Genomic DNA, 20,991 nt, shown 5'->3' on the forward strand with positions numbered 1-20,991 from the left:
CCTTCCAGTGTGTTTTAGAGAGGCTCCATGCAGTTCCCTTTTCAGTATCAGACCTTGTTCTTAATGATTTTGTCTTCTTCCACGGGCAAGTACTCACTTTAGATCCCCCCCAAAAATGCTAAAATTCTCAGTGATCATTAAGAGCGAATTGGAGAGAGCGTCCTCATTTTGTAGGCTTCTCCCCCAACAGAGTAGGGACCTGTCAAGCCATAGTGATAAGGAGACACCTCTGAGTGTATGAGGAGATGTAAGACTGGGAGACTGTTGATCATTTTGTCCAGAGATGGATACACATGAAGTCCATGGGCTTGCATACATGAGGATCCACGCATGACGAGTCACAGTGTGTCATCGCATCTTAGCGAAGATTGTTCAACACAGAGGCTTAGCAGCGGGGCTCTGTCATCATGCCTAATATCTCCTAGAATGACTTGGAAAACTTTAATTACGCCAGGGTCTTATTTTCAGTTCTTGATAGCTTTTGAACTCTCAGAGAGTTGGGGGAGGGGCTATCCCAAGCCTGAGCTTTTTCTAAAGAGCCTTTGTCTCTCTCTGCCCAGGTATTAAGTTGGTGGTGCAACAATCACAGGTACCTTTGGTTCAATTTTCTCCACTCCACCCCCACTCCATAAGCACCATCTTGGCCCTGAATGTGAGCCTGTGTTCTCCTGACCTACCATCCTGCACAGGGGGACCGAGGAAGAATGGGCCACAGGAATGCACGCAGAACAGAGCCAAATTGTTCAAGCTGCGTGAAGAAGAAAGAAAAAAAAAGTGGGAGAGGGGTGGGGAGGGAGAAGAAGAAAAGATTCCCTTGTCGGGTCAATTTCTCTGGAGATATTCGGAGGATAACACAGTAATTTTTTAGGACGGGGAGGGGGGAGCGAGTAAAAGCGAGAGAGCCGAGTTTTATCGGCACAGTGGCGCACACAGAAAGGTGACATTTGAGAGAACAATCGTGATGTTGTTTAGCTTCATTTGCTGCTATGAATGAAGGCTAAGAAAAGGTGTCTTTGGGCTGCTCCTAACAGTCATCTTCCTCACTCTTGCTCACTCTCTCTCTCTCTTTCTCAGTTCCCTTATGAAATAAGGGCATGCAGGTAATAAACAAAGCACTATAAAAGATCAGATCGTGGGATTCCGTAGGCTCATTCAATGGCTGGAGCACAGGTCGGCCGCTCCCACCTCGGGTACTCCGAAGCCGGCCGCGTGGAGACTGGGGCATGGTAGTGGGATGGCACTAGATCCCTTCTCTTTATTTCTGCAACCTTGGTGAATTGAAAAGGGACCTTATCCTTGGTCAGCTACGCCATACCAGATGGCCAAGGGACAGAGGAAAAATGGCAGGGCAGACCCCCTTGGATTTGCCCACGTGGAGTTTGGATATTTACCCGATTTCTTTGTCAAGCCTTGGGCCTGTTGCAGGTGAGTAAGTAGGAACCGAGGTTCAGAGGTAGTCTGACTATTAGATCTGACTTGCCCACCCCAGCTTCGACAGAGAGTCCCCTTGTGGTCTTCATTTCTTCTTTTTGCTTAAGTCAGACCCTGACCTGGAGCTCCTAGCTAACTGCCTATTGTGTAAGAAGCGGGCTGATGTTGCAAAGCAGTTGTGTCTATGTGTAGGAATGAGGGACAAAGGACCACTCGCTAGGTTCTATTTGCTTTGGGGGGGGGTACTCTGAAATGGATAGTTCTGCCAACAGGAAAGCTTCTTGCCACAGACCCCTGCCTTCTCTCTTTCCTCCTCTGTAGTTCTCTTGCTTTCAGTTTGTAGGATTCCCCATGATCAACAGTGAACCGAGGGAGGAAAAAAAGCAGGAGCTGAGCATGTAGCGTTGGGCGCTGGGAGTGGATTTGGTTTCCTATGGCATGTGGGTAGGCAGTGTACTTACCTAGAAACTTCGTGCACTGGTGTGGATGAGTTGGGCTCCTATAGGCTAGGTCTAGTTCATAACTAGGGGATCCCGGAGTTTTGGGAACCCTTTGTAAGAGCCTCGCTGGCTCTTTGTTCTGCTCTTTGTTTGCTCTCTGGATTATAATGAACACATCTGGATATGCAACCCGGTGCTAGGCATGGGTGAAATCCCAGTTTTGCGGAGAGAAACATAGGACTTGTCCCTATTCTGTATTTGGATATAAGAGTGCCTTTTGAATGTCACACATGTGCTTAAAAGATTTGTTCGCCAGGGTTGCTTATGGACAATGTAATTATGTGGGTGCTTAGCTCTGGACACCCAGGGGGGAATTGTTCCAGTGGCTATTCATCTTGTCACCAGTGTGTGAGAGGTAAAGGTTGTTCATTATACGTGGTCTATAAGACTAAACCTTTTTACATTTGCACGGCACATTCTGTGTTAGGATTTTATGTCTTTTTCTGAATGATCTGTTTATTAACTTGTATTTTGTGAGTATAGTGTAAGTACAATATAAGACATTTGTGATTTTGTTTATCTCTCCATTTAGTTGGACTTCCTAGGTGAGAAGTAGACACCCTTCCCCCCCAGCTCCTGAGTGTGTGTGTCCCTAAGAATAACACTCTGAATGTTATATTCAGATGATTTACCATCTGCCCTGTTCATATGAGTGCATGAATACAAAATAGTCACTATATTGAGTCTCTATGATTTACTGACTTAAACCCAGGCCCTAGATCTTTCCAGAGTAACTCTGACAGCTTATTGCCTGAGAAATGAGGACAAACTCGGCAAAGGCGTGGCACTAATTCGCAGGAGCGGGGTTATGTGCACGGCTCCATAAACTTCATAGCAATGCAGTTTAGCGTCTCCAACTCCTCTCAGTTACGAGCTACAGGTACCCCGACACTTCCCCCGCTTCCCACAGCACAGAGAATCATCTTTTTATTTGATCAACCTTGAGAATAGTTTTTTCTTTCTTTTTCTTTGTTTGTGTTTTCCGGAGTTGTGTGGATTTCTCCGGAACTAAGAAAGCTTCTCATATGACCGTCAAAGAGAAGCAATGTAAACCTCTGACACTGAGCTGTGTCAGAGCATTGGAGAAATTCAGCTGGTGTTTGTATATCAAAAGGGAACCCGAATAGTTCTCACAGCTATAGATATGGATTTATGAAGCATGTGATTCTGTGTGTTTACACACTTATCTGCATTCTTGAGGGCAAATTTCAGATTTTCACCCAGTTTAACATTTTTTCACGCTTTTATTTAATTTATCAGTGGTCAGTACTTGGTAATCAATTGATCGCTTCAGTGTTAGTCAAGTACCTTTGTGCTTTTCATCTTCCAGTGTCACCCACAGTTAGTCTGCATACTTAGGTAGCCTGTTATAAATGTTTTCTCTCAGGCTTTATGTTGACACTCATGGCAATGTAAATATGTGAATGCCAAGTCCTAGGATAGAATAGAATAGAATTTATTTTCCTTTTACTCCCGACGAGAGGCTTAGAATGGCCAGGAGAGCTATTGGTAGCCCATGGGGTTAAGGGACTATTACTCCTTTGAGGTAAAAGGGAGAGAAAATATAATCAACACTAATGCAAGTTACAATCTATGGCTATGGTCTAAAAAAAACCCCACTTTTCCTATTTAATGCTCGGTGAAGGGATTGCCAGGGATGTCCAGCCCTGAGTATTCACGCTTTACAGACTTATGGGGGCATAGGGACCCACAGCTTAGACACATGCATTATTCAATGTTTCTCTCTGTGCTTATTAGCCTTGTGGGTATGGGCAGCGTTAACCACTGGCCTAGAAGCCTTCAGGAACAACATGGCAAAATTTAGGAGAACACATAGTCTTGTGTTTGGGATTTTAAGAGGCTCGGAGGCGACTTGGTGCTCAGGAGGATTTGAGAGCAGTTTGGCTTATAGCCATCACTGTTGGCTAATAATTGCACTAATCTTTTCTTGAGGGAGGGGTTGTGTGGGCATTCCCCCCTGTCCCTCAGTCCTCTAGCCAGGGAACAATAGGGACATTGTGTTTCTGCACTGTTCCATAAGATGGGTCAGGGGCTGCTACCGGGTGGATGAGGTCTTCAGTGGATGAACCACCAGGCATTAGCTCACAGCCATAATTAAGGAACCCGAGAGCTCAGTATTACAGCTTCGGCCGGATGAGAAGAAAATGTTTTATCCCATGAGGCATCTGAACAGCAGCTGAGATGGGGTTATCAGACCCATCGACCCTTGGGGTTGAGGGGTGCTTAGCAGCAGGTGCAAGGCTTACTGGACAACAATGGGAGGCTGCCCATTCTGCCTTCTTAAGAACAGAAACCAAAACCAGGAGTAGAAACACTGAGTGGAGATGCCTCTGCAAAATAAGCCACAAGCATGTGCTTACGCGCACAACGTATTTAACTTTAATATTAAAGTTCAAACTGTCAATCCTACCATGAGGTGCTAAAGCAGTCTGCAAGGGTTAACTAAGATGATTTAGATCTTCTGTGTGCAACTGAAGATAGCTGAAATGAGGCCCTCCACAGAAGCATGAACTTAAAACATCATGAGAATTTTTTTTTGTCTTGTGATTACTATTATTATTTGTGTGTGTGTGTGTGTGTGTGTGTGTGTGTGTGTGTGTGTGTGTGTGACTCCAATCTGAGCTTCTGTGAAATGAACTCTGTAAAGGACAATGTCAAATTGAAATGTGAAAATTTGGACATGGCTTATTTAAAGCAGTGGGAATAAAGAAGGTTATGTGTAAACTCTATGCAGGCAGTATGTCGCTTTATATAAGAGAATTGTGTCTCTTCAGGTTTTCAGTACCCATCCGGGTCTTGGAACCAGCATTCTAGGATTACTGAGGGACACCTGTACCCTCTGGTGTGTAAAGTGCTATCTGAGTATTCAAGGGTGACAATGGTGCACCCTACCATTTGGAAAGCAAGTGCCTTGATTACACCAAGATGCCAAGAGCAAATGAGACCATTATGTCGCGGTTTAGGCTAATTCCTTGCACTCTCCTCTGGAGGTGGGGCACATAGCCATTTTATTTAGTTTAAACTTCTTTGTGTGTGTGTGTGTGTGTGTGCATGTGGGTGCAGGTGTGTATAGATGTGTATGTATGGATGTGTGTGTGTATGGGCAGGTGTGTGTATGTGTGTACAGGTGTGGGTGTGTCTGTGTGTGTCTGTGGGTGCAGGTGTGTATAGATGTGTATGTATGGATATGTGTGTGTATGGGCAGGTGTGTGTATGTGTGTACAGGTGTGTGTGTCTGTGTGTGTCTGTGGGTGCAGGTGTGTATAGATGTGTATGTATGAATGTGTGTGTGTATGGACAGGTGTGTGTATGTGTGTACAGGTGTGTGTGTGTGCAGGTGTATATAGATATGTGTGTGTGTCTGGATATCTGTGTGTGCAGGAGTGTCATGTGTGTCTATGAGCATTCATTCACTTTAAGGCCAGAGAAAACCTTAACTATTGTTCTTTAGGGGTTGCTCCCCCTGTTTTGAGACAGAGACTTTCTGACTGGGCTAGCCTGTCAGGCCAGTGAGCCCCAAGGATGCTTCTCTCTCCATCTCTCCAGCGCTGTGATTACAAGCAGGCTCCCCATGCCACCCCCTCCTACCACGTACTTTGCTTTGAGATCTAAACTCAAAGCCTCATGCTTGCCCAGCAAGCACTTTACTGACTATAGCATCAGTTCACATAATCACCCAAACAACCAGTTTCTTCCAGTGAGTTCTGTCGGGTTGTTCAGATAGTATCATGGGATGGCTGTCTAACACTGCAACTGAATGTTTTGATTATTGCACCTTTCGTTCCTATGTTTCTTGAGGGCCATGGGTGTCTGTGTCTCTCTCCGTTTTCTCTAGAGCTGCTGGCCTTGGTAAGGAGGGAGGCTGGCGTGCAGTGGACAGAACCCGCTATTAATATGACTTGGCTTGAAGCTGCACACTCCTACAGAAGGCCAAGGACTTAAGAGGAAATGAGAATGCTTCCATGGAATGGCGGGTGGAGGTCAGGTGAGGAAGGTCAGAAGTCAAGCTCATGGATAGGTAACGTCCAAGGTGGACACTGCTGACCCGAATTTGATTGACACCCTAGCAAACTCAATGTCCCTCCTCCTCAGACCCCAGGGGTTCTCCAGCCTGCATTTTCCAGCTCCCCATGAACATTTCCAAATTTCAAAAATAAAATAAAAATACGTGTGGAAAAATACAGTACAAACGACAGCACCTCCCCAGTTTCCAATGGCTCTGTTTTGACTTCGCCATCAGCCAAGCTGGAGCCCCTGAGTAGCTGGCTTAATTTGTCACCTTGAGTTATTAACCGTTTCCCTGCCTCTCTCAGTGGGTGTCCTTCTGGCTCCTGGCCCTTGGCTAGCTCCATGAGCTGTTAATCCTGTGTCCCCTCTCTTGGGCCTATAGCTCTGTCTGCCAAGGAGCTGGGCTTCCCTCATGGAGACACATCTGAATTCACCGCCCTGTCACCTCCCAAGTGGTTATTGCTAAGGAGTGGCTGAAACCCAAGGGTGCTGGGGCAGGGCAGGAAAGAACTCTAGTACCAGCTCTCACATGGTGTAGGTGCCCTTTACAAGTTCAGGGCTGTGATCTGTTTCTCTTGGTTAAGGGCCAAAGGCAGAGAGAGGTTCATTCTAGAATTGGGATGGTACAGAGGACTGTCTACAGGGAAGCAGAGGGAATGTGATTCTACTGTGTGGTTCATTTATGTTTTTAATTAAAAGCTGTGTGTGTGTGTGTGTGTGTGTGTGTGTGTGTGTGTGTGGTGTGGTGTATGTATGTGGTGTGTGGTTGTGTGAGTGTGAGTATGTGTATGTGTATAGTGTGTGTTTATGTACGTGAAGTCTCTCTGTGTGTAATGTGTGTTTGGAGTCTGTGATCAGTCCTGAGTGTGTGTGTGAGTATGTGTATGAATATGTGTGTGTAGTGTGTGAGTGTTTGTGTGTGAGAATGTGTGTAGTGTGTGAATGTGTATATGTGTGTAGTATGTGTTTATTGTGAAATCAATGTGTACATGTGTGTGTGTGTGTGTGTAGTCCTGTGAGCATGTCAGAGTATGTATAGTGTGACTGTGTGTAATATGTGAGCGTGTATAGAGTGTGAGTATATGTGTATAGTGTGTGAGTGTATGTGTGTGTAATGTGTGAGTGTGTGTGCAGTGTATGAGTCTATATGTATATGTGTGGAGTGTGTGTGAAGTCTGTGTGTGTGTATGTAATGTGTAGTTTGTGAGTGTAGGTGTGTGCAGTCCTGTGAGTATGTGTGGGTGTATGTGTGTGTGTGTGCAGTCCTGTGAGCATGTGAGTGTGTATACTGTGAATGCGTGTGTGTAATGTGTGAGCATGTATTTGAGTGTGTAGTGTGTGAGTGTGTGTAATGTATGAGTAGATGTGTGTGTGTAATGTGTGAGTGTGGAGTGTGTGAGTGTGTGTAATGTGTGTGTGTGTGGAGTGTGTGAGTATATGTATGTATGTGTGGAGTGTATGTGAAGTTTGTGTGTATGTGTGTGTAGTGTGTAGTCTTGAGTATAGGCGTGTGCAGTCCTGTTAGTGTGTGTGTGTGTTAGTGTTGCTTGTGCCCGTGCATGCTCATGCAGAGGCCAGAGGCAGACGTCAGGCGCCCTACTCTGTCGTTCTTCACCTAATTCCCTTGAGACAGGATGTCTCACTGAACTTGGAGCTAGACTTATGGCCCAAAATTCTCAGCAATCCTCCTGCCTCTGCCCCGACAGCCCCGCGTTAGGCAGGCACGTGGTCACAGGAACTTTTTACGGAGATGCTGGGGATTTAGAGCTAGTCCTCATGGTTGCACTCTTACCCACCGAGGCAAGTCCTCAGCCCCCACTGGATAGTCTACGTCAGTAGAATTAGTCTCTGAATCTAACTTCTCCTTAGCGTTCATTTTCCTGTCATCCCTTATGAATTGCATGCCTGGAATTTTTTTCACTTGGCCATGTAGACTCTTCTTTATTATTCAATATATTCAGAGTGCTACTTAAGTCCTTTCTCTGCTCTGAAAAGGTACATATTCCTGATAACTATTTTTCCTTGGATCCTTGCAGTTTTAAGCCACGTAACTTACAGATACGAGTGAGCATGATTTAACGAATTCTCTCAAGAGGACAGCTTCACTGTTTCACAAAAAGAGGGCCTTTCAGAATAAAGGCGTCTTTTAGAAACAGGCAGCTTGGATGACTTAGTTTTAAGTCTGTACTATGGAGGCTGTCTTATGTCTAAAGAGGCTGCATAATGACCTGATTGACGGTTCAAAAGAGAAAACTGGCTTCTGTGAAACCCTCTTCAGCAACTGAGGCCACTCACTGGAGGCCACAGAAATAACCAGTTTATTATTCTTCCGAAGAGATTTATTTACATAGAAATACTTGGATGACCTCTACTTTGTTTCGATTTTTAATAGATGTTTTGTTTTAGAATAAAGTTTGTATCTAAAGAAAAATTGCCAAGACTCATCACCCAAAGATGCCTTTGCTAGCAGCATCTTATGTATTTTAAAGGTTTTTATTTTTTATTTATTTTATATATATAATGAGTACACTGTAGCTGTATTCAGATACACCAGAGAGGGCATTGGATCCCATTACAGATGGTTGTGAGCCACCATGTGGTTGCTGGGAATTGAACTCAGGACGTTTGGAAGAGCACTCCATGCTCTTAACTGCTGAGCCATCTCTCCAGCCCAGCAGCTTATATTTTAATGGTACATTTTGCACACCTACAATAACAATTATAATTAATTTTGATGTCCGCACAGAGCAGAGATCTGAATTTCACAGCTTATCAGATTTTGTTAGTTTCACCCCAGTGTCCCTTCTAAGTACAGTATGCTACCTTAAGCTAGTTGTTTTGTGTCTTTGATTTAAGGTGTCCTGCAGTTGTTGCTCAGCCTTTGTCCTTCATGACTTTGACAGTTTAAGGAGAGCTAGTCAATGGTTTTGTATGAGATTCCCCTGTCAGTGTTGGCAGATAGATGTTTTTCTCCTGGTTAACCTGTGACACTGGAGTTTCGAGAGGACAACCTCAGAGGTGATATAGCATCAAGGTAATAGACTTTAATTTGATGTATTACCCATGATGTTGATACAGTGACTGAGAATGATCACTTGGCTACAGCTTGTCCCTGGATCACTTATGTCACCTGGTCGACACAGCTTCCTAGGTCACAACTGTCAAGTTATATCACCCTTCTATACCATAATATTTGGGACATTGTCACTAAACGAAGTCCACACTTAACTGATAAGGTTGCTTCCCACCTTTAATTTATAAAGACTTTGTCTTTCCTTCTTTTTTTGACAACATATTTTAGAGATTTTCCCCATGTTATCTACATAGACTGTATTTAGGGATTGTTCCAATATCAAGGACTTCCATGTTCTTCATTAATTTGCATTTATTTTATGGGTATGTTGATATCATAACTGAATTAAAAAGTCCCTTTGTAATAGGCACTTAGGTTACACCCACAATTTGGTTTTATATACAATACTGACTTGAATAACTTGGTGCACTTTCAAGTCTATCTGCAAGATGAATTACTGAAAATTGAATGGTTACACAAAGATAACTGTTTTGTAATTTCACGAGCTGTTGTATATTGCCTTCCGTGAACAGTGGACCACCTTGAGTCCTTAGTGTTGAATCACCACAACAGCGCTGTAGACGGAATTTCAGACTGGTGAAAGAAATGCGTTTAAATTGATAGATCATCCAATGTTTTTGTTAATCTCTTTAAGTCACAGTACCAATGAGACGACTGTAGAAAACCAAAGGATGAGCAACTTGGTCTCTGAATGTCTCAGATGAAACCTAGAGTCTGGCTGATGGCTGGATCCCTCAACCTGCATCTCTTTTAACCACGCTCTTCCTCCAGCCGATTCCATCACACACCTTTGAAATCTTCCTGTCATCTCTGCACAGAACATTCTTCACTCTTCCAAGACTTGCATCATGTAGTTACTGTGAAGTCACACCTTGTCTGGCTTTACTGAAGTCACTCCTTTTCATACCATGGTCTTTGCGTTGACTTTCTGACCCTTAAGGCAATGGTGTCAGGAGACAAGGATTTTGAGAGGGGCTATCCATCATCTGCATGAGCAAGACTTGGACTCTTACAACACAGGCTTTAGAGAGACTTTCCTCCCTGCTCCCACAACACTAGGGGACAGAGAGAAGGCATCATCCATGAAGCAGGAAGCAAGTCTTCACTAGAAACTGCCTTGTTCTTGGATTTTTCATACTTAGGTCTGTGTGACTTGCTCATCATCATTTTTGCATAAATATGCTCCATCTGTCTTACTTGCAACTGGGTATTGCTGTGTTCAGCCTCTTGAGGTGTTAAAAGGATGGACCTGCTTTCTGTGTGTTTTATGAATGAGCTGGGCTAAAAGACTTTATTTTTTCTTTACTACGTATTTCTCCCAAAGTTTCCTGTGTATTTAGAATTCCTGATTGTCTTCTTCCTCCTCTCCTATCTTCTGACACATGCTATTGAAAAGCATACCTTGGTGGGATGTTGTGTGAAAAATTTCCTGGAGATATGTGAGCAAAGTCTGCTTGCTCCAGAAAGGGTACTAGTGACTCATATCTAAATTGGAGAACCAGTGAGCATATTGGGGTTAATTACAGGGGTGTTAGGGAAGAGGTTACTTACAGATGACTTAGAGGCATCTGCATCACCAAAATGACCACTCCTGTGTGGGTGATGACTGACAGAAACTGTATCTCTGGAGCTCTTTACATGAAATGCCTGAATCTGGAGAGGTTGGAGGGTTCCTCCAGGCACTTGGGCTGATCAGAGCATCTCCTCTCCAGAGCAGTCATTTCTGCTTCCTTGGGAAGGGGGCCTCTAGAATCTTGTAAGTCTTGGCTTTCTGGAAATTGTGAGGTTTATTTACTTTCCAAATGTCACAGCCTCTTCTTCCTCCAGGAAGGAGTGTTTCAACATGGAGGAAATTACTATAAAACATGGAGCCATCTGCTTATTCTGATTTCTTGGCGCTCACATCCTTTTGTCAGAGTGAGATGATAGCAACAGATGTTTTCTTTGGGACCAAGTGATGATTTCTCAGAGCAAGTGAGAAATAGCTATAAAGACATGGAATTATCCAACATTATTGAAAAGCTCACCTAAGTGGCTCTGGGTCACAGAAAGAGTGGTAGGTTTTGGGAATTTGACAGTTCTGATGTGTTGGCTGGTGCTACCTTGAACTTAGAAGGAGCTAGGTGAGACACAGGGGAGGTGCCCAGAAGTAAGATGGCCTCTTGAGTTTTCTACAGAAGTCCTGTTGTGTTGTGAGTTGAAGATACTTGGAAAAGTGTTGAATGATCCACCAGTTGGAAACTATTTTCTTAACTAACCTGAAATTCTATCTATAGCATCTTCTACTGCAGTAGAATTGCCTGTAGCTGGGAAGACCCTACTGCTTCCCTGCTGCTTGGCCATCCTGGTATTGCTGTGGGTATTTTTAGTTTATTTGGGATGTTTTGACAAAAAAAAAAATCACATAATCTGGATAACTCATAAACAATATGCATTGATCTTCACAGTTCAGGAGATGGAAAAGTGTCAGATCAAGATACAAGTAGTTTAAGTTTCTGGTAAAAACTTGAAGGTTCATAAATGACACCTCTTTGTAGCCTCAGGTGGTGGTGGTGGTGGTGGGGGGGGGGAGGTGAGGAGAACTCACAATGGAAGAACAAATCCTCATCTGAGGAAGTGAATCTCATCTCCCAAGAGCCCCACCTCCTGATACCATCACCCTGAGGGGCAGAGCAGATAGGCAGGCAGTACCACCAGGCTCCTTTGGCAGAATATTCTAGTCCAATATAGTAGTCTTTCTTTGACTTTTTGCAAATGTAGACTTCCTCAGACTAGAACTATAAGAAACTGAGACCAGTCACATCTCATGTGAAGACAGGCTTTAAAAAAGTCTAGTCAAATAACTCCCTTTCATTTTTACTCTTTTTTTTTTCCTTTGAAAAATTAACAGAAATGTATTGTACATTGTGGGTTTCCTTATGATGTTTTCATATGTACCTATAATGTATTTTGATCATACTCATGTCACTTCCCTCTCGTCTCCCTTTTACTTCTGTGACCGCTTTCTCATCTCAACTAATCCCCCTTCTACATTCATCTCTGTCTTTCCATGTCTCTGTCTTTGTTTCTCTTTTGTTCCTCCCTCTCATTGTGTGTGTGTGTGTGTTTCATTAGGGTTACATACAAGAACAAGGGCAACTTACCAGTAGTTATACAACTGAAGAAAATGTCTTTCTCCCAGCAATCATCTATGTATAAATCCTCTGGAAGATGTGTGGCCTTATGAGCTCCTCCCTTCTCCAGAAGAGGATAATGTGAGGCCAACATGCCCTCTGTGTAGGGCACACACAACACACACACACACACACACACACACACACACACACACACAGTTCTGTGTCAGTTCAAGAGTGCAATGGGTACTTTTCACTTTCTAATCCCTTTGGCCCACAGACATATGTTTGTAAGCATGGTTTTGTCATATTGGGCTCTCAACCATACCATCCTTATAGAATATGGGGTTTCAGAATTGGAAGGAAGATTGCAACCCAATGGAAAGGTCAGAGTGTTGGCAGAAGAAGACCAGTGTTGGCTCAGACTGCCTTTAATGCCCACAGACTTGTTTGTTTCTGGTACTCTTCCTCTTCTTTATTCATCAAGCATCCAACAGTAGTGGTGACACTAATAAATAGGGACAGTGCTTATTTGCCGAATACTTGCCATGTGCCTAGAAATTATTTACTTATATTGTTTCTCTATCACATCCAATTTGAGAAATTATCATTTCTCTCACTGAACAGATGAGAATGTTTAGGGAACTGTGGTCAAATTACTTGCCTAAGAACACACAGCTAATAACAGGCAAAGCCAGCATGGTGCGATTGCAGAGCACACATGCACACCCTGGCTATTATATCTTTCTGTCAATCTTACAGAGCAAAGTCATGCATAGACCATAGAGAATGTGGCAGAAACTATCACGAGTTTTTATTCTAGTGAGGAGGGAAATTTGTGGGAGAGTAAAATTCAGAAAAGCATCACATACCCCTTTATACTCGAATTCAGATAAACTCCAGACATGCCATGCCAGATATTGAATATGACTTACTCAGACCAAAACTCCTTTTGATTGAATTCAAGTTTGGCTGAATGTTACATCCAGTTAATACTACAAAAATTTTATTTCATATTTTATACATATATCCAGAGGGTGCGTGTTACATACTCATTCTAAGGAAATATTGCACGGAATAAACTTATAGCAAAACATTGTTTATATTTCAAAATTCAAAACGACAACATTAGATCTCAGCTGATATTATGTGCTGCTTATTTGGTCATTTTATTCATTTATTAGTATGTCTAAATATTGCATGGATTGTACTTAGCCTCATGCCATGTGCAGCAATTCACAGAACATCTTTATTTGGAAAAGGATATTTCCATGTTGATCTGAAATTCAGATCTCACTGGGTGTCTGGAATATTTGTTTGCCAAACCAGGCAGCGTCTCAAGAGCAGCCCTTTTTAGACAACACTGAAAAGCTTATGTGTAGCATAGACTTCTTTCCTTTCATGGGTCACACTACTTTCTCCCCTAGTCTTTCCTGTCTACTTTCATTTCTATTGCTGAGAGAAAACTCCCTGGGCAAAAGAAATAGGTGGAGGAAAAGGTTTATTTTCACTTACAATTCTGAGTTGCTGCCCATTATTTTGGGGGAAGTTAAGGCAGGAACTTAAGGAGCCATTCATATAACACCCCTAGTCAAGAGCCAAGAAGAATAAACATGTGGGTCCTTGCTCAGGGTCAAGCCTAGGGTATGGCGCTGCCCACAGTGGGTTGCATCATTTAACAATAAAGACAACCCCAAACCCATCCCTGGACTGACATGCCAATAGGACAACCTGATCTAGATAATTCCTTAGCTGAGATTCACTTCCTGAGTGATTATAGGTTGTGGTGGGTTGATTGTCATTTAAAAGTAATCATCACAAGCCCCTATCCTTCTCTTTCTTTGCTGTGCGCACTCCATCCACAGATACAGCCTATGACAGCAGCAGCATCTTCTAGAGCTGCCCAGGGTGCTCAGGACCAGACAAGGAGATGTTTTCCCTCTCAGTCCTGGAACACACCCTACAACTTCCAGGCTTTCTCATTAACCCAATAACACCTTCCCCGAGCTCTCGGCATTTGCTGTGCCCAATCCTTTACCCCACCCAGACGTAAGCTTTGCCAATGTCCACACCCTGCCCAGTGGCTCATCCTGGTTTGTATCTGGCTACTTGATGTTCATTAATATTCACCTAAGTCCAAGGGCCCCCCATGGAATGAGGCAGCAGAAAGCCTGGCTCCCTTGCTGTCCACTCTCAGATAGGCTTTCAGGGATGGGGTGAGCCTTTGGGGTAGGCTGGGTGGTGCCCTGAACATACTAGCTACAGTCAGAACTTTTGTACTCTTTGGGCTGGGGGGTGTTCCATCAGCTATTTTAAGGTCAGACTGGTGAATACTGGGTTCCCTTCGTTTACCTAGGCTTTTGATATTTTCTCTGGCACAAACCAAGATGGTCACAGAATGTGGGAAACCAGGCAAGGGAAAAAATGAATGCTCTCTGGTGACGCCCCTGGTAGCTGCTGCTAAATTCCATGGAAAAGCTGGGGGCTTGCTATCTTGGCCTACGGGTGTCTCCTAAAGCTGGTAGCTGCACTGGCACCTGCTCAAGTCCAGAGACATGGAAAAAAAGCAATCCGTCTGCAAAGTTTGTGCTCAGCCTGCCTGGTAGCCCGGCTCCACCTCTTCCCCTTGGAATGTCTTTGCCCACCGTGAATGCCCCTTTATCGTCAGTGGGCGATACTGGCTTTTCAAAAATACTATGGAGGCCTTGTATCCCAGATGCCTGTGGCATGAAGGACCTGCTTCCTTTTGCAAGAGTGCTGGCTGAGAAACTCACCTAGAAATCTGGACAAAATCTCTTCACTGGGCAGCTGGGGAGGCGGACACTAACTGCTTTCTGTTTCTTAGTCCGCTGGTCACAAATGACCAGATAGAAGGATGATGGATGGTTGTTATAGGAGAAAGAGGTGACTTCAATACTGAGGCAAATCTACTCAGACTCTCATGGGGAAGACATCCTTTGTCACTTTCCATTATTAGCTTTTCAAGAAGGTGCCCTGCTGACTTGTAAGCTTGGCCCTCTTGGTTAGCCCTTCCTCATTAGGGCTTCAAGAGAGAGAAAGCCTTTCTAAGCAACTCAACTTAGATATTTGGTTAAACATCAGCTTTTGCACAGAGCACATATTGCTACCCACTTCTATGGCCCTGATTCTAGAACATTCACATCACACACATACATAATCACCTTCAGCCTGGCTAACAGCACTGTGTAGTAGGTAGGAGTCATTACACTTGCCTCACAGAGCCAGAGGAGGTAGCTTGACAATCCCTTCTTCCTTTACACTAATTTTTTTGAGCATTTTTCTCATCTGCTTGTGACTCTCTCCTTTTGGGAAGAAGCCATCCACAGACTTGAAGAATTTGCATTCATTTGACTACATATTCATAATGGTTCCTATTAATATTCAAGGAATGAATAAATATCACAACTCTACTCATATCTAATTATAAATGCCTTACCCAAAGCAGTTCTCTGTCTCATCTCTGTCACTGTCTGTCTCAGTATGTTTCTCTCTGCGTGTCTCTGTCTGTATGTGTCTGTGTATGCTGTGTGTGTGTGTGCAGGTAAGTGTGGATTCCGAAAGTGAATCTCAGTCAGCCTGGCTGGTCAGCAAGCCCCAGTGATCCACCTGTCTACACTTCACAAACACTGGGATTACAAGATTGTGTCAGCACACATGTCTTCTTACATGGGTTCTGGGTATTGAACCCAAGTCCTCATGCTTGCAAGGCCAACATTTTGCTTACTGTGCTATCTTCCCACCCATTTAGAAGTTGCCTTTTTGTAGTACGATACTGTCTTGTCTGAGGACCAATCTCATCTTTACCAATCAAAAGACAGAGACAGATATGTTTAGTCTACAAGTGACTCACTGTGGACGTGAATATATCCAGACAAACTGGAGACCATTAAGCACGGGTATGTGGATCTGTGGGATGCTCCATGTGAACTTTTTTCCTGGGAGTGTGATATCCAGTATTCAAGTAGTAAGTGTCTCAAACTTCCTAGTAGGGAGTGAACACTGACAACTCCTTCAAAGCCCCTGACTGTGCTGGCTAATGTTTTGCAACTTGAGACAAACCTGGACATACCTTGGGAGAAGGAATCTCAATTTGAGTAATTGCCTCTATTAGCTTGGCCGGATGCTAAGTGATTGGTAATTGACGTAGGAAGGCTTAGTCCACTGTGGGCAGTGCCATCCCTAGGCAGGTAGATCGTATAAGAAAGCTTGGAGAGCAAGCCACATGGGACAAGGCACTGAGCAGTGCTTCTTCATGGCCTCTGCTTTAGTTCCTGCCTTCAGTTTCCTGCCAGAACCAGTTCTAGCACTAGCTTTCTCCATGATGGGCTATGACCTGCAAGCTGAAATAAACCCATTCCTTCTCAAGTTGCTTTTGGTCATGGTGTTTACCACAGAAATCAAACTAGAACACTGTTTTTTTTTGTTTGTTTGTTTGGTTTTGGTTTTTTGTTTTTGGCTAAAAAAATCTAGACTAAATTTAGTTGCTATTAATTTCTTGTTCCCTATCGTAACTCTAGTGTCCCAGCCATTTCTTTCCCCTGGACTCCATAGGTGTCACCCTCTGTAATTGTGATTTCTTGCCTGGCTTTATTCTGAATGTCCCCCACACCATCTATAAATAAGAAAAAGGGGAGAAAAACTAACAGAAAACCAATCCGTGTACATTGGCTCATGGCCACATTCATTCCAAATTGTTATGGTTTGTATATGCTTGGCCCAGGGAGTGGCACTATTAGGAGGTGTGGCCTTGTTGGAGTAGGTGTGTCACTGTGGGCATGGGCTTTAAGACCCTCATCCTTGCTGCCTGGAAGCCAGTACTCTGCTAGCAGCCTTCAGATGAAGATGTAGAACTCTCAGCTCCTCCTTCACTATTCCTGCCTGGATGCTTCCATGTTCCCACCTTAATGATAATGGACTGAAACTCTGAACCTGTAAGACAGCCCCAATTAAATGTTGTCCTTATAAGGAGTTGCCTTGGTCACAGTGTCTGTTCATAGTGGTAAAGCTTTAACTAAGACACTAATACAAAGGATGTTTTCTTTGCTGAGGGCATGCTTGGATCCCTTGATTATAATGGTTTCATTAGAGCCTTAGTGGAAGATGCATCCTCCAGTGCATTTGAATTTGTTCGTTTGCTTGTTTCCTGTTTTAGCACTGCTGATTGAACTTTGGGGTTTTGCACACACCAGGGAAGTGCTCTACTATAAAGCCACATCCCACTCAAAAGTTTAATGTCCATTCTTGGCAGTGCAGAATGCCGGCTTCAAATAGGAGAATCCCATCACAACAGAGAGCTGAATTAACAAAACATGTTCTTTGACATGAACTCAGCACCTTGGAAAGGGAGGGGGTGTGGCCTAACCCCCAGAGCTGTCTATTGTTCTTGTCCAGGCATGTCTCCCTCCCTCCCTCCCTCCCTCCCTCCCTCCTTTCCTTCCTCCCTCCCTCCCTCCTTTCCTTCTTCCCTCCCTCCTTTCCTTCCTCCCTCCCTCCCTCCTTTCCTTCCTCCCTCCCTCCCTCCTTTCCTTCCTCCCTCCCTCCCTCCCTCCCTCCCTCCCTCCCTCCCTCCTTTCCTTCCTCCCTCCCTCCCTCCTTTCCTTCTTCCTTCCCTCCTTTCCTTCTTCCCTCCCTCCCTCCCTCCCTCCCTCCCTCCCTCCCTCCTCCCTTGGAAATACCTCCCCTCCTCTCCCCTCCCCCTCCCCTCCAGAAATGAGATTATATGTTAATACCCCTGCATTTGGGGTTTCATATGAGCACTGGGACCTGAACTCAAGTCCTCACTCTTTGTGGCAAACACTTTGATGTCTGAGCTACCTCCCTAGTCCCCACTAGGCATGTTGGTACCCAAGACTAATCATTACAGCCATTATATGGTTTCCCCCACCATGTATCTGTAAGTATGTCTATACGTTCCTTCGTTGTGTATAGGATATGTTGGGGAAGGGAGGCATGAAAGCCACAGTGCATGTGCAGACATCAGAGGACAACTATCAGAAGTCAGATCTCTCCCTCTACCATGTGAGTTCTGGGGATTGACCCCATGTCTTCAGGCTTGGCAGCTCACTTGTAAACTGAGCAGTCTTGTAGGCCCTGCTAATGTACTCATAATAGGGATTCTTCAAACTGGAATCCCGTGGACCTAGAAGGACATGTACCAACATCTCGATAGATGCAGAGGCTGATACTGGATTTGCCACACTCAATGCTTTTCCCGTCTTACACCTTCTTGTCTTCCTTCCAGATGTTTGGGGATATCTTCTGGGCTTTGGGAGCAGTAGAAACATATGGCCTGACTCTTGATCCCTCCGACTCTTATGGTCATAGGAAATGCCTAGGGGTTTGTTAAAAACACTAAGTACCCTCTAGCCACAGCAACTAAATCAAGATCCCTCAACAAAGGCAGGGGAAGCTACTTGAATGCTGCCAGACAAGTTTTGGCACGAAAAGGCCACATTCCAGATTTTGATGGGGACTCGGGGGTCAATGTAATTGGGAGTCATGGGAAAGTGATGGGCAGTCCTCATGGGGGTAGATAGCTGACAGGGAGGCTGAGCTCTGATGACTTCTCCTTTGGTAAAGTTTCACGGGATACTGGCTGCTGCATTTTCAGGGGCACATCTAGGCATACTGTATGGGAACAGGTAATCTGTTAGTGAGTGAGTCTGGGAGAGAACAGGGGCTGGAAGCAGATAAACATACTACTGTTTAATTTCCCATGCGTGTAATATACAGCTCTGTTACTATTACATCAAAAAAAAAAAATGCCCGTCCCTCTGAGGATCACATCACCTACTGGTTGTGTAGCATAGCCTGTGTGCCTGTCACTTTGGTATATGATCAACCTACGTAGTCTTTATGTCTCATGCTGGTGACCTAGGGGAAATAAATTTTGAGGCTCTCCAGGATAAATTAGTGTGTTCAAGTCAATCGACTTTGTTGAGGCAGGGGGGCGGGGGTGGAGAACTAGAACTGAAATTTGGTTCTCTTGAATTCTAAGACCTACAAGACTATGACTTTGTGCCAAGCAGTGGTATTGAACGCCTTTAATCCCAGCACTTGGGAGGCAGAGGCAGGTGGATTTCTGAGTTCGAGGCCAGCCTGGTCTACAGAGTAAGTTCAAGGACAGCCAGGGCTACACAGAAAAACCCTGTCTCAAAAAAACAAAAAGAAACACACAAAAAAGACTATGAATTTGCAAATGCATGGAATGCATTCTACAGAGGGGTGTGGGAAAGCCACAGGATGAATACGGCTCACTGTAGAAAGCTTGTTTATACATTTTTTTACCTTCAGACAAGTGAAATATTATTTTAGGGGGCTGGGCATATAGGCCAGTCAGTAAAGAGCTTGCTGAGCAAGCATGGTTATCCAGTCCCATCCCCAGCACCCACATCAGCAGCAGCCTGTGCTCATGTACTTCCAGTGCTTAGGCGGTAGAGACAGGAGGATCCTTAGGACCTGCTAGCCAGTTAGTCTGCTTGAATCTGAATTCCAAGTTCAGGGAGCAATCGTATCTCAAAATACAAAGTGAATATAGATTGAGAAGGGCCAATAATATTGATCTTTGGCCTCCAAATACACACACACACACACACACACACACACACACACACACACCTACTTCCCCAACACCCCTCCACATATATGGAAAAAGCCACAGGATAAATACATAGATATTTTCCACATTTTTACCTTATCATGGAGGACAACTAGCAATAATTTGGAAAGCTTAAAAGAAGAGCTCTAAAGAGCACTTTCTGTTGTTAGCTGACTACTCCCGAGCCCCAGAAATCTCACTTCCCATTCTGCTTTGCATTTGCTAACTATGAGTTATAAACTTTGAGTAGTACCATGGTCTTCTCAGTCGCCAGCCTCCAGCTCGCAGCTTGTACACTCACCAAGACATGCCATGAAAAACATTCGGGGGCTTGCAAACAGCATGGTATCAAAACACTGAAAGCAAATGCCCTTTGAATATGCAAGGGCAATTTAGGGGGAAAAAAAAAAAAACATACTTGTAAACCCAAATAAGCACAAACCCACAAAAAAACAGAGAAGGGAGTGACTTCTGGGGCAAATGGCTCCTTCATGAACATCTTCTTTCCCTCCCTCCTTCCTTCCTAACTGTGGTGGGGCCCTTGGAGATCTGTCGGAGCAAGGGGCAGCTGTAGACCTGCAACCACCACAGCTTCAGCATTTGTGCCAAGCAGGAAATCCACCGTGTTCCACATACCAAGGCTAAAGAGGCGTAGAGCTGCCTGCTGCATCTGAACATAGTGTCAGCCCTCTGTCATTCCATGAAAGGAGATTCCATGGGAGACAATGGTGCGTTTCTCTGGGATCACTAGCAATCTCGTGACTTGCTTCCTCTTAATGCTTCCTCTTTAAAAGGTTGCAGAAGTATGGCAACCAGTTCAGGGACTCAACAGGACAGGAGAGCTGTCACCACGGCAGGGGGATAGTAGTAATAGGACGGATGGGAGTGATGACACTGGGCAGCTACTCTCTGCCAGACACTAAGGCGCTTTATTACCAGAGATAATTTTAGCCTCTGGGGTACATATGGAAAATGTCTGATGACAATTTTTTTATTGTAGTAATCGGATAAGAGAATGGTCTGTGGAGGAGGTGTTTGATATTATCTAGTGGCTATAAGCTTGGGTTGCCAGGGCTGGATTGACAATGACTCAGTGATTAAAAGGACTAGCTGCTCTTCCAGAGGACGCAGGTTCAGTTCCCAGCATCCACACGGCAGCCACGACCACCTTTAACTCCAGTGTCAGAGCATCCAGTGAGTTCATCT

At 44.3% G+C, this 20,991-nt stretch overlaps 1 long non-coding RNA gene across 2 annotated transcripts in view; it reads left to right on the top strand.

Moving 5' to 3' along the window:
* The first annotated feature begins 937 nt into the window (after positions 1 to 937).
* Positions 938 to 20,991, top strand: part of LOC143442621 (uncharacterized) — a 45,289-nt gene continuing 25,235 nt past the window's right edge. Inside the window, exon 1 of one of the 2 annotated variants that reach the window (XR_013110938.1) lies at positions 938 to 1,425. This is a non-coding gene — a long non-coding RNA (uncharacterized LOC143442621). The remainder of the gene's footprint in view (positions 1,426 to 20,991) is intronic. The other variant, XR_013110937.1, reaches the window with a different exon arrangement.

This window comes from Arvicanthis niloticus, chromosome 6 (assembly GCF_011762505.2).
Source record: "Arvicanthis niloticus isolate mArvNil1 chromosome 6, mArvNil1.pat.X, whole genome shotgun sequence".
NCBI classification, from domain to species: domain Eukaryota; kingdom Metazoa; phylum Chordata; class Mammalia; order Rodentia; family Muridae; genus Arvicanthis; species Arvicanthis niloticus.